The sequence below is a fragment of the Balaenoptera musculus genome, chromosome 11 (genome assembly GCF_009873245.2).
Source record: "Balaenoptera musculus isolate JJ_BM4_2016_0621 chromosome 11, mBalMus1.pri.v3, whole genome shotgun sequence".
In the NCBI taxonomy this organism is placed as follows: Eukaryota; Metazoa; Chordata; class Mammalia; order Artiodactyla; family Balaenopteridae; genus Balaenoptera; species Balaenoptera musculus.
Genome location: NC_045795.1, coordinates 21,506,231 through 21,517,808, shown reverse-complemented (window position 1 = coordinate 21,517,808; position 11,578 = coordinate 21,506,231). Strand labels below are relative to the sequence as shown.

Genomic DNA, 11,578 nt, shown 5'->3' with positions numbered 1-11,578 from the left:
CTTTGAGATTTCCCAGAAGGCCCTAGAAAAAGAGGTAAAAAGAGAGGTGCTAGAAAGAGTTTAATTTATTTGATATATTACAATTGATGAGTTGCATGGGAAGCGTTGTCAAATTGGAAGAGGTATTTAGCTCTCTACTTGGAGTTAGTCAAACAGCAAAGTCCCCTTGACTGCCCTCACTTCTGACACTATTTGCAAGTTTGGGGGGGGGGGTTCCCAAAAACACCTTTGGGTTTGAAGAATTCACAGAACTCACCAAAAGCTATTATGCTCACTGGTTATGACTTATTACAGAAAAAGGATACAAATTAAAATCAGCCAAAAGAAGAGACATATAGTGTAGATTCTGGCAGGGTTCTAAATATGACTTTCCTTGTCCTCAGGATGAGTTACCCTCCTGACGACGATGTGTGACAATACACACAGACTATTGCTAGCCCAGGAATCTCACCCAACCTTCCTTGTCCAGAATTTTTATTGGATCTTCATTACATAGGCATGAGTGATTGACTACCCACATGCTTGAACTCACTCACTAGGCTGACTGATACTAAGTGACCCGAAGCCCTCGCTGTAAATTACATGGTTGGTCTTTCTGACATGGCTACAGAGAATGGCCAACCCCACCGCCCCCCGCCCCCCAAACACACTACTGTTAGATGTGATATAGATTACTTCCCAAAAGCTGAGAGCAAAGGCCAGACCTCTCTTTGGGCGTGGCCAAATTTTTCTCTACATGGGAAGGGATGGGCTCCTCCCCAGACCCTCACCTAGAATGGTATCTGGCAAAGAGGATGCGAATAATTCTTTTTTTCCAAGAAACTAATAACATAAATGAATAGCCTGTACTGAGGGGAACTGGTTGGCTGGGGATAGGAATAGGGAGGGCCTTTATACATAAAATATTTTGAACCATATATTATGTATACAAAAAATTTGAAAATTAACAAAGTAGTTATATGAAATATAATTTGGACATGCCAAAGACACAAAAGTAGGCCATATTTATGTTATAGATAAAATCACTTGGAGACCCTTTAAGGATACAAATCTTTTCAGCTTGCATCAGCAACGGAAACGGAAACTGGGGAGAAATAAATAGTAAAGAAACCCAGAAGGTCAAAATGGTAAGAAAAGTTTCTTGTTCCACTATTATATAAGACGCTATAATTCCATAAATAGTCTAAAAAATTATTGGAGTATTCTTATATGAAGAGGAAAAATTTTTATGTAGACTATTTAACTCTTTTTCATAATAGTATGAGATCTACAGTAGTTATTTACCCTACGATGGGGCTAAAACAAACTCATTTCGAATTCTAATTATTAGCCAAACATATATATTAGTCCTTTATTTGGCAGAAGCATATGTCAACTCTAGAAAAACCTTGAGTAACAGTGTTCAAAATGTCCAATATTTTCATCTGGAACAACCAAAAAGAAACACGTTTTTTTTTCTTCTCATCATTCCCATCCAAACCACCTTATTTTTTCCTTCTTCTTTTCCTATCCTCCTCTTCTATCCAAAGTTCTGACTTTATTCCACTGTACAGTTTTGAGACGCTATTGATATTTTTGAGGCTTTACTAAGTGTCACATACTGGACTACTTAATTGAAAAAAAAATTTTTAAATAAAGTCATGGCAATTGTCCTTGATAAGCAAACTAGTAGGAAGACAGTTGTATGTGTAAATACATCGTTTTTACAATGAGATAAATGTGAATTTAATATTACGAATTACCTATTAGTAAGAAGAAATAAATTGTCAGATTTTTTTTTCTGGGCCATGAAGTATGAGTAGGCATCTGTCACATGGACAAGAGGAAGAAGAGCATTATCTGTGGAGAAAAGAGCTTAAGAGATCTTTTTTATTTGCACTGGCAAATCTCTTTTCTGACCTCAGATCTTTACATTCCTCTAGTGAAAGAAACTGCAAGACAAAACAAAACTCTCTTGCTAACGTTGCTCATTTCCCAGAGCTGAAATTTAACCTTTATTTTGCCAAAATGAATAAATTAGATCAATACAATAAACTTTCACCCTAAGCAGTGAGAATGGGGGAAGACAAAGGAGTACCGTAAAGGAAGCAGAGACGTCCACGAAACCACAGGCGGAAAAAGTATGCTGAGAGTTACAGTCTCTTCAGAGTCAGCAGCTGAGCTGGGTGCAATGAAGATGCAGCCCCTGTCTCCCCCAAGGAGCTTATGACCCAATAAATGAGAGTGAATTAAGATAAGACTGAACTAATACATCAAGTGCCTGGCACAGCATATGTAGCTCACAGGAGAGCGTCAGATCCAAACCGTGGAGATGGAGCTCTCATCACGCCCTGAGGACAGACAAGTGATCTCCAATGGAAGAAGTAGAAGCAAATGAAAAGGAGGAGCAAAGAAGTTTCAGGGCAGAAGAGGAGTATTTGCCAAGGTACAGAGGCCTTCGGGAACATGGACGGTGGGCACAGAAATATTGAGAGATATTAAGGAGGTAAGATAGAATTGAGAAGACTCAGTAACAGATAAATATGGGGAGTGTGGAGAAGCCGGGAATCAAAAATGATTCTCTGCCACAGAGATTAGCACAGTGTTAAGCTCAGTAAAAGAAATCTAACACAAATGGCTATAAAAGGTGTCATTTTATTTACATGAGATTCTAGAAAAGGACATACTGTAGTGATAGAAAGCAGATCAGTGGTGGCCAGAGGCAGGAGTGTAGGGAGAAGATGGACTACCAAAGAGCAGGAGGACACTTTTCAGGGGAAAGGTGCTGTTCTCCATGTTAAGTGCAGTGCTATGTGTACAATGGTGTATAACTACTGTGGTAGGCAAATGAGGGTTCCCCAAAAGATGTCCACACCATAGTCCCCAGAACCTGTGAATGTGCTTCCTTACATGGCAAAAGGGTCTTTGCAGATGTGATTAAGGTAAGGATCTTAAAACAAGGAGGTTACCCCGGATTATCCAAGTGGGCTTGATATAATCATAGGTTCCTTAAAGATAGGAGAGAGAGGCATAAGAAGATGAGAGTCAGAGAAGATGTGACAGCAGAAGCAGAGATCAGAGTGATGCAACTGTTGGCTTTGAAGATGAATGGGGGTCCATGGCCAAGGAATGTGGGCAGCCTCTAGAAGCTAGAAAAAGCAAGAAAAGAATTCTCTGCGAGAATTTCCAGAAGGAACACAGACCTGCCAACAGCTTGATTTTAGTCCAGTGAGAGCCATTCTGGACTTCTAAATAAAATAATTTTGTGCTAAGCCACTAAATTTGCGCTAATTTGTTACAGCAACAATAGGAAATTAATACAATTATCAAAATTCATCAAACTCTACATTTAAAATGGGTGAATCTTATTGTACATGCATGTCTTACTAAAAAGGAAATGTTAGAGAACTATATCTCTGCTTTCTGTTTTGAACAGCTCCGCAGAAGCTGGTGTGATCAGAGTCATTACAGAGTTCTAAAATCAAGCCATGGAAACCAGGGACAACCCCAGCCCTTGACTGGTCTGAGATTCCTACAGGAAACATGAATAGTCCCTGGAGACATCTTTGTGCCTCTGGCAACTTTACTTTCACACTGTTTCCTCAAACATCGTTTGGTCACTGTCTTAACTAGTATTATAAAATATCATGTCAGGCATTAGCTTTTAAGAATCATTGAAGAGGCTTTTCTGTTTAAAAATTCAGTAAGTCCCTTACATACAAATGAGTTCCCTTGGGAGAGTGCATCCATAAGTCCAATTTGTTCCGAAGTCCAACAAAGTTAGCCTAGGTACCCAGCTAACACAATCAGCTATATAGTACTGAACTGTAATAGGTTTATAATACTTTTCACACAAATAATACATAAAAAACAAACACAAAAATTAAAAAAAAATTTTAATCTTACAGTACAGTACCTTGAAAAATACAGTAGTACAGTCCAACAGCTGGCATACAGGGGCTGGCATTGAGTGCACAGGCAAGAAGAGCTACTGAATGGAGGAGGGAGAGGAGGTGGGAGATGGTAGAGCTGAAGGATCGTCAGCAATAGGAGATGGAGGGCAAGCTGCAGTTTCACTAATGCCTGATGTTGATGGCACAAGTTCTGGTTCCTTGCTGGATTCAATTCTATCTACCTTCTTGAAAAAAACAATCCAGTGATGTCTGGGTAGTAGCTCTTTTTTTCTTGTCATAGATGACATAGTAGCACTGGATTGCATTCTGAACGGCTGCTGCAACCTTCATGCACTGTTCTACCTTCAGGTCCCGTGCCTCAAAACTAACAGTGCCGCCTCAAAGAAAGAAAATCCCCTTACCATTGACTGCATCGTGAATCTCTTTGGTTCTTCAGTTACTTCTTCCTCTAGTCTCTCTTCGTCCTTTGTCTGGGCCTCCAATTCCTGGTGCTTCTTAGCAGTACCATCTACATCACCACTGCTTTTATACTTGCCTCCAGACATCCTGGGCTTGAAATAAAGATACTGTACTACTGTACTCTGTACAGTACTGTACAGTAAAGTACACAAAAACACACCCACTTGTAGCGGATGCATGCACATGACAAGGTACGCCAGACACGTGAACTAACTTACGTGGTTGGACATGCAAACACACATTCACATCTTTGAAAGCTCGCAACTTGAAGGTTTGTATGTAGGGGACTTACTGGAGTGACCTCTATTCCTTGTTCTTCTCTAACTATGCTCATGGGGCCATTCCCATGTCTAGGCTTTTGCATTTGTTCTTACATCTGCCTCCACCTCTTCCAACATATATATCCAAGACTTTCTCCCTTATTTCCTTCAGGTTTCTGCTCAAATGTCACTTGCTTAGAGAGGCCTTCTCTAACAACCTTACCTCATATGGCACTCCCAGCATAATCCCTGGTATCCCTGATCCCTCTTATACTATTTTGTTTTCTCTATAAAATGTATCATCACTTTGTCTAACTATATATTTATATTTAATTGTTCATTGTTTATTTCTCCCTACTAGAACTTAGATTCCAGAAAGCAGAGGCTTGATTTTTAAAATTTTACTGCAGTAATCTCAGCACCTAGAGTGGATCTGGCAAAAAGCAGGCATCAGGTATTTGTTGAATGACTGCCTTTGAGATACAGTGCACAGGAGAGGGAGTGGATTTGAAGTTGATGATTTTCCCACGTGTTGATGTTACAGACCTGCGTGAATTTCTGGACAAAAATGTCCTGTAGGCAGTAGGATGCATAGGTCTGGATGGGAAAGAAATCTTACAATCATCAGTATTTAGAGAGATGTTGTAATCAAGGGAATGAATATAATACAAAGAATGTGTATATCATTAGATGAGAAAAAAGCTGAGATGGAACTGTGGGATATAGCCATATGTAAGAGACAGAAGAGAAGGTGGGCCCTGTGAGACAATGAAATCCAGGAGAAACTGGTTAAAAGCAGAGCAACATTCAATCATTTATTTCAGACACAACGTCAGGATGAATGTCGTTTTTCCAAACAAGGCCGTTTATTTTCTGATGAAATTAGGAAGAGATACATACATAACCACCTATGTTTCATTGCTGGGGGAAATTATTTTCTGTTCCCCAGTCTGATTTATGTAAAGTAGGCGGTGGAGCGCGACTCAAAGCACAATTTATATTTCAAAGATGGAGTTCAGCAACCTCACTGCAAATCTTGTGGAACTCAAAGCTAAGATGCCTGACAGCAGCTTCTGCAAATCCGTGAGCCCTGGTGACAGCTGCACGAAATTGCAGAGCACAAGACCCAGGTTTTCCTCCTCCTTGCTCAGTCCCCAAGGATCTGAGAAATGGTTTTTTAAAAGGAGCGAGGAAAGGGTGAGGGAGACTCATTTGAGGCTGTACAACCTGACTTTAAATTCTCCTGATTGAGGAGAATCGAATTTGCTAGAACATGTTCAGTTTGCTTCCTTTTGGCTTGTGATTTCTTCCTATGTTTGAAAACGACCAAATATCCTCCTTAATCATGGAATATCTGCATTCTCACCATGGAAAATGTAATGACCTCTTTTTAGCTTTTTCTTTAAAGAAGAGGGACAGAAAGCAGTAGAATGAAAAGAGACTGAAATCGTAAAGGGCAGAAAACATGCTCCAGGTGAGGCTCGAACTCACAACCTCGGCATCACCCGCACATATACTGCTGTATAAGTACCGCGCGCTAACCGATTGCGCCACTGGAGCATGCTTTCTCCGGTTTTTCGGTGCGCGCTCTACAGAGTCATGAGCGACGGGAGCGCTCGGTCCCCGCGACAAGCTGGAGCTGGAGCGCGCGGCACTGCTAGGGACCCTCTTCACCCCTACCCTCATCCACCGCGGCTACCCTGGCGAATAAAACACGCTTTGTTCGAGACGCTTTCATCTTTCGCAGAAGCGTGTATGTGATCCTTCCTCTACGCCAGCGGAAATCAGCATTTTCCCGGGATCCAGGGGTGCTCCTTTTAGAAGTCCCGAGAGAAGGCTGCGGAGAAAGGGCGAGCGGACTCTGGCTCTTCCTCGCCTTGACCCCAAGAAGGGAAAGATATCCATGGAAGACAAGGGCTATTTGGCTGAGGCAAAGCATCACCGCGCACCGCCTGGCTGGTCCGTGACGCTTCCTGCCAGATGGAGGACGCCGAGAAGCGGACATAGCCCAGCCCTCGCTCCGCGAGTCTCCCAGCACCCGCCGCGCTCCTGGAGGGACTACCCGCCTCGCTGTCCAGCACCTCCAGGCTGCGCCTCCCGGTTCCCCCAAATCCTCCCCGAGCCTGCCTGAAAACCGCATTCGAAGTCATACAGCCAGCTGGTCCGACATCTCTTGCGGGAAAAGCCAGAGTGGTAACCGCTCCTCTGTGGCGCGTGTTACAGAAATCAAGGCGGTGTCCACCACCCCTACTCCCACCCTGCTCCTCCACCTGTTTTGACCTTCTTTAGAGGTTCATTGCAGATAGTTTGCCTCTGCGATCTAATGCCCACCCAGTATCCTCGTTTCCTGCCTGGGGCATCTAATTATAAAGGCTAGTTTTGTTTATTTGTGTGTTTGTTTGCTTGCTTGTTTTTGGCGTGGGGAAATCGCAGCTGTCACATACACACGAGATATGAAGCCTTTTGGCTTTTATGGAATAATTCCTGTCAGAGAAAAGGAGAATTGTGTAAAGAAGGGAATAGTCTATTCCTGACCACAGAATACTTAACAAACAGGACAGAGAGCAATAGACCAGTGAGCAAATTTCTCCATACAGACGCATGAAGGGATGTGAGGGCAGAAGTGTTTCCACATCTCGGTGTCTATTGCATTACTGAATTGGGATCTTTACATACACCTTAAAGTGAGGAGCAGTGAGAAGCGATATAGACTCTTTAGTAATGACCATCTCACCACACGATCTCCTCCTACATTCCCACCACACAGTCCTAGAGAGAGACCGAGATCTGCCTGAACCTCTAGAGGTCATTCCATCTAAATAATAATAGCAGCCACTAGTTGGATCGAGCTTATCATGGGCCAGACACTGTTCTAAGTGATTTATATAAACCTCATAAGAGCACTCATGGTGCTGTGTTCCAAGTCTGGATCTAGGTAAGAAGAACCAGTATCTAGGGAATTACTGTTCTTAAGAGATGAAAACTTACAAGACTCACAGTATGTCACTGGATATTAAACTGACTTTCATTAACACAACATAGGCATTATAAGCATGAAATCACGTTCATGGAGAAAAATGTTGATAGAAAGCTAAGTGCTTTAATTGTTAATGTTGAAACACACACACACACCTTCTGATCTCTGCCTACTCTTCCATGGAAGGCCAGCCTGTATGGACTACAACATGGGCTCCCCTGCCCTGTGACTTCAGCTTTGAGTTTCATTTGTGGGAGCACTAGCAGGAAACCAGAATGAGAGAAGACAGAGAGGTTGGAGTATTTATTTCTCTGGATCCCTTTCTCTGGGTCAACTTGGTCTAGTTCATCAAAGTGGATGTTTCCTTCAAGCTCCAGATAAATACCAGAAGTGAAATTGCTGGATCATATGGTAGTTCTATTTTTAATTTTTTAAGAAGCCTCCATGCTGTTTTCCATAGTGACTACACCAATTTACATTTCCACCAAGAGTGCAGAAGGGTTCCCTTTTTTTCACATCTTCACCAACATTTGTAATTTCTTGTCTTTTTGATAATAGCTCCATCTTTTAATTGGGGTATTTAGACCATTCATATTCAGAGTGATTATTGATATAGTTAGATTAATATTTACTAATTCATTATTGCTTTCTATTTGTTGCCCTTGTTCTTTTTTCCTACTTTTGTCATCTTACACTTTTTCTGCCTTTTGAGGTTTTAATTGAGCATTTATATGATTCTATTTTCTCTCCTGTCTTAGCATATCAGTTATACTTCTTTTACTTTTTTTAGTGGTTGCCCTAGAGTTTGCAATATACATTTGCAGCTAATCCAAGTCTACTTTCAAATAACACTATACCACGTCATGAATAGTGTGAGTACCTTATAATAACAAAATAATCTCAATTCGTCTCTCCTGTACCTTGTATCATTGCTGTCATTCATGTCACATATATGTAAACATACATAAGCAAATATATATACATATACATATGATATACAAATAAGCATACATGAGCAAATACTTTGTTTACACTACTATTTTGAACAAACTGTTATATGGCAGATCAATTAAGAATAAGAAAAATACAGGGTTTTATTTTACCTTCACATATTCCTTCTTCAGTGGTCTTTCTTTGTCTATGTAGACCTGAGTTTCTGACCTATATTTTTTCCTTCTCTCTTAAGAAGTTCTTTTAGCATTTTTTTGCAAGGCAAGTCTACTAGCAACAAATCCCCTAAATTTTTGTTGGTCTTAGAAAGTCTTTCCTTTTTTTTTTTTTTAAATTTATTGGCTGTATTGGGTCTTTGTTGCTGCACGTGAGCTTTCTCTAGTTGTCGCGAGTGCGGGCTACTGTTCGCTGTGGTGCGCGGGCTTCTCATTTTGGTGGCTTCTCTTGTTGTGGAGCACAGGCTCTAGGCACGCGGGCTTCAGTAGTTGTGGCACGTGGGCTCAGTAGTTGTGGCTCACAGGCTCTAGAGTGCAGACTCAGTAGTTGTGGCTCACGGGCTTAGTTGCTCCACGGTATGTGGGATCTTCCCGGACCAGGGCTCAAACCTGTGTCGCCTGCATGGGCAGGTGGATTCTTAACTGCTGCGTCATCAGGGAAACCCAGAAAGTCTTTCTTTCTTGCTTGCTTCTGAAGGATAATTTTGCAGGGTACAGAATTCTGGTTTGGTGGGTTTTTTTCTCTCAACACTTTATATATTTCACTTCACTCTCTTCTTGCTTGCATGGTTTCTGAGGAGAAGTTGGATGTAATTCTTATCTCTGTTCCTCTATGGGTAAGGTGTTTTATCCTCTGGCTTCTTTCAGGACTTTTTCTTTATCTTTGATTTTTCTGTGGTTTAAAAATGATATACCTACTTGTAGTCTCCTTGTTATGTATTCTTCTTGGTGTTCTCTGAGCTTCCTCAACGTGTGGTTTGGTGTCTGACATTAATTTTAGGGAAAGCCTCAGTCATTATTGTTTCAAACATTTCTTCTGTTTCTTTTTCTCTTCTCTTTCTGGTATTGCCATTACTTATATGTTACACATTTTGTAGTTGTCCTACAGTCCTTGAATACTCTGTTCTGTTTTATTCAGCCTTTATTCTCTTTGCTCTTTCAGTTTTTGAGGTTTCTATTGATATATCCTCTAGCTCAGAGATTCTTTCCTCAGCTGTGTGCAGTCTACTTAAAAGCCATCAAAGGCATTCTCTATTTCCATTATAGTGTTTTTTGGTCTCTAGCATTTCTCTTCTTCCTTCCTTCCTCCCTCCCTCCCTCCCTTTCTCTCTCTCTTTCTCTTTCTTTCTTTCTTTCTTTCTTTCTTTCTTTCTTTCTTTCTTTCTTTCATTTCCATTTCTTTGCTTACATTGTCCTTCTGTTCTTGCATGCTGTTTACTTTATGCATTAGTCCCCTTAGAATATTAATCATAGTTGTTTTGCATTCCTGGTCTGATCATTCCAACATCCCTGCTATGATGCTTGCTCTGTCTTTTCAAGTGTCTTTTTTTGGTTTTTGGTTTTTGGTTTTTGGTTTTTGCCTTCTGGTATGCCTTGTAATTTTTTCTTGATAGCCAGACATAATGTGCTGAGTAAAAAGGACTGCTGTAAGTAGACCTTTAGTAATGTGGTGGCGAGGTGTGTGGGGCAGGGAAGTGTTCTGTAGTCATATGATTTGGTCAGTGACCTTTTAGTGAGTCTATGCATCTGGACTGTGGACTTCACAAAATTTCTGTTTTTTTCTCCCCCCCCCCCTTAGATGGTATAGGATGATTAGACTGTGCTGGTGTTGGGCATTTTCCTTCTCCCATATAGAAGGCTAGAACTGACTGAAATGAGTATTTCCCCTCCCCAACGTCAATATGGCTCTGCTAATATGCCATCAGGTTAGGCTCTGGTTAACTAGTTTCTCCTGAGAGCAGGCCTTTTATAGATGGACAGAGTCTTCCGGTGTATTTCAAAATAGTTCTTCTTTTTTTGTTTCCGCTGCCAGTATTATGAAAAAAATTTTCTCCAATATTTACTGTGAGAACTTGGTTGAACTCCTGGTGGTAAATCTCCCAATATTGTTAGGGTCCCCCTGTGACTGAGTTCCCCTGGAGTTTTTAACTCTCAGAGTTTTCCACATTGAGCCTCCAGAAATTCATAAATTACAGTTCAGGTTTTCTTCCCAGTGCTGGTTCCCCGGCAGTTTCTGGTCATGGGTCTCTGCTTGGTAGGTTTGTGACTCATATTTACCAGTTTGTCTCTCCAATCTTGCCAGCAGGGGTTTGTCCTGTATTCTCCTCTCTCTTAAGGATTCAAGAAGAGTTGTTGGCTTTTAGTCTGTTCAGCTTTTTATTTGTTGTTAGGACAGGGCGGAGACTTCCAAGCTCTTTACCTGAGGAACTGGAAACCATGTGTTGCATTTTTAACATTACTGAATACGGTGCCACATAATTAATAGCTTTTTACCAGTGTGCGCCAAAATCAAGGTCCCTGAAGTTCAGTGGATAAACTGCAAATATTATAGACATTAACACTGTAAAGTTATTACAAAGATGGTTTTAATTTTCCATATTATTTCCTTTTAACACCAGGCTAAATAATTTCCTGATAATGTCATCTGTCTACAGAGTACATGCAGGTTTGGAAATGTAGCATTCACTCATTCATTTTCAAAAAATGTATTCACACATATTTGAATGCCAACTTGCTGTGGTGATACAGCTCTAAACAAGGCTTGGTTTCTACTATCAATAAGTGTCACTTTAGAAGAAAAAGAGAAAAAATACCTCAATTATTTACTAGATATTATTCAATATATGCTATAATAAAGGTGTACAAATGGTGCTATGAAAAGACACCTCTCACCTAGATTGAAGGTAAAGTGATACATGAGCTGAATTCTGAAAGATGAGTAGGACTTAGCTAGAAGAAGGGATGGAGGCATATTTCGAGCAGAGAGAGTGGTATTCATGAAGCTATGAAAAGCATAAAAAACTCTGAAGACTGAGCAACAAC

The 11,578-nt window shown here is 40.8% G+C and overlaps 1 non-coding gene across 1 annotated transcript; it reads right to left on the bottom strand.

Annotated features, from left to right (window-relative positions):
- Nucleotides 1–6,078: 6,078 nt before the first annotated feature.
- Nucleotides 6,079–6,172, bottom strand: TRNAI-UAU. Its single transcript has 2 exons — nt 6,135–6,172; nt 6,079–6,114 (listed from the first exon to the last, which is right to left on the bottom strand). It is a non-coding gene; the product is annotated as a tRNA-Ile (tRNA).
- Between the last annotated feature and the right edge of the window lie 5,406 nt (nt 6,173–11,578).